Source organism: Fukomys damarensis, unplaced genomic scaffold, assembly GCF_012274545.1.
Source record: "Fukomys damarensis isolate Sample0158 unplaced genomic scaffold, DMR_v1.0_HiC HiC_scaffold_16, whole genome shotgun sequence".
NCBI classification, from domain to species: domain Eukaryota; kingdom Metazoa; phylum Chordata; class Mammalia; order Rodentia; family Bathyergidae; genus Fukomys; species Fukomys damarensis.
The window spans coordinates 116,859,397-116,861,931 of NW_022900928.1; positions in this window are offsets into that span (position 1 = coordinate 116,859,397).

A 2,535-nucleotide genomic window follows, 5' to 3' on the forward strand; every position below is an offset into this window, starting at 1 on the left:
AGTCAGACAAGGTATGAAGACCAATCCATATTCAAGGGAAGGGAAACTAGATCTCCTCTCAACTGTGACCAGCTTTCATCAACCTCAGATCCTTTTATTTGTTTTTTTTTTCTCTCATTGAGTTTATGGGTATATTTTAGGCATACAGTACAGTTACACTCATCATTGGGATCTTGCACATTTACATGACAGGTCTTGGTTCTCATTTTTTTCCCTTGTCCCTGCCCTCCCTTCACCCCCTCCTCCCCTCCTCATTTACAAACACTTATTTCCATTTTTTCATTTTCTCCTATTTTTTCTTTCCCTTATTACCTTTCCCCTACCCTTCCCATTTCCCCTACACCTTTAGCCCTTTTCTTCCTATTTCATATTGTCAATTATATCTTTAGGATTTTATGTACCATTATAGTTTTTCACACCAGAGAAACTATTCGGTATTTACGCATGGGTGTGACTTATTTATTTCACTTAGAAGTATATCCTCAACATGTATCCATTTTCCTATGAATGACTCTAATTTCTCATTCTTTATGGCTGAGTAGTCAATTTTATAGAAAATCCACATCTTCTTTATCCAGTCTCCAACTGATGGGCAAATGGGCTGTTTCCAAGTTTTAGCTATTACAAACTGTGCTGCTCTAAACATAGGTGTGCATATATCACTGTGATATGATTCTTTTAATTCTTTTGGAAAGAGACTCAGCAGAGGGATGGCTGGGTCAAATGTAACCTCTAGTCCCAGCTCTTTCAACCTCAGATCCTTTTTAGCCATTTTCATGTGGGAGCTGTGAATTTGGAGGCATTTCTTGTTGTATGAGGGCTATAGGGATGAGCCTTGACTTTCTTGCCTACTTGCAGAGCTCCTGCTATTGTATTTCTTATCTTAACTGAGCCTTTGGAGGCAGCGCTGCAAGTTCTGGAAAAGGAGTCCAGTGTTCTTATTTAGTGACAGGACAGAATGACAAGGGCATCCCTCATCAGGCATAGAAAGAAGTGAGACACCTATTCCTGGAAGGGGTATCTAGCTATAGCCAGAAGCAAATGTGATAGCTGATAATTGCTCATTCTAAAAGCTTGACACATACTAACTTGCTAAATATTTTTAGCAACTCTATGATATAAGTACTATAATTATGCTCATTTTATAAAATAAGAAACCAAGGCACAAAGAGGTTAAGTAACTTGTCTGCTGCAAAATGAAGAGCCAGTATTCAAATCCAGACAGTCTGGGTCCCGAGACCATAGGACCCAAGTAAAATACTAAAACTAGTAGTCATCTCTGTAACATCCGTGAGCCTTAGTGTTTAATATCACCAACAGGTGGTTCATAAGTATCATCAGAACTACTAGGATGATCTTTCAGTAGGAAGCCAGATATTTCCTTTGTGAATTTGTAGATTTCTGTGCTAAAGTGATCTTTACCTTCAAGAGCTAGCTAACTCTTTAATCAGGGTGACTGGCATAGCTATCTCTCATGGTTCCCTAGAGCTCACGTACAAACTAAGCAAAATAAGTCTGTGTAATACTCTATGTTGTTGTAAACCTTGGTGGTTTATGTTGTCACATTACTAGTTTTTCTGATGATCCAGTGTGTGTGGGAGGCAGTACACTGCACCTTCATGTAAAAATCCGACTTTCTGAATTTTCTAGACAGCCGGGACTAGAAGCCATACAAGATCCAGACTTTCCAAGGAAAACATTGCCATGAGACTTTCTTCCAGGCCTTTTAACTCCCCTAATCCCCCATCGTGACCCCTTGCTCCTAGCTGTGTGCATTTTACATCTGCTCTTGTAAACTAATTTTCTTCTGAGAAGAAACAGAAAACCCCTAGGGATGAATAACTGGAAACTTCCAGGCATTTTGTAGGGTTGAACAGTGGGGGCTGCTTGGCAGAGGTGAGCACTTTGCGCCTGGCAATACGTAGGATCTGTATGGCCCTCTCTGTCCTCTTATATAGATGGCAGATGGCTTGTTTTTTTTAATAAAAGGAAAAGTAGGAGGGAAATCAGGCTCAGCGGGCAGAATTTGGAACTATCCAGGCAGCACCATTGAGTTGTGAATTTGTGTATTTGAAAATTGGAAGTGGTGCCTTCTCATTTCACTTGCCTGCAACCACTACCACTTCTAGAAAATTTCAAGGGCCCTATGAAATTATTTTCATTAGCAACTTGATAAGGTGGTGAAGGTTGTGGTGAATGGAGGGGAGCCATTGACAGTCCCTAGGACTTTGTACACATGCAACTGTGTATTCTGTGACCATTGTGAAACCTACAGCCCTAACCTCCCCTTAACCCTAAAATAGCACCTGGGAAATGGGTATCTCAAAGAACAGTTTGGGGTGGTTTAAAAGAAAAAAAAAACAATGAAACATCAGAAATATTCACTTCTGACAGAAAAGATACAGAGCTCCAAGAAGAGATGGTAGAGATCTTATTGGATTCTACTGCTGAGTATGGAACTAACTGTTAACTTCACCTGTCCCCACTTTAGTGCAGAGTATGGGTAGGGGGCAGTGGGGACAGAGGAGGAACAGA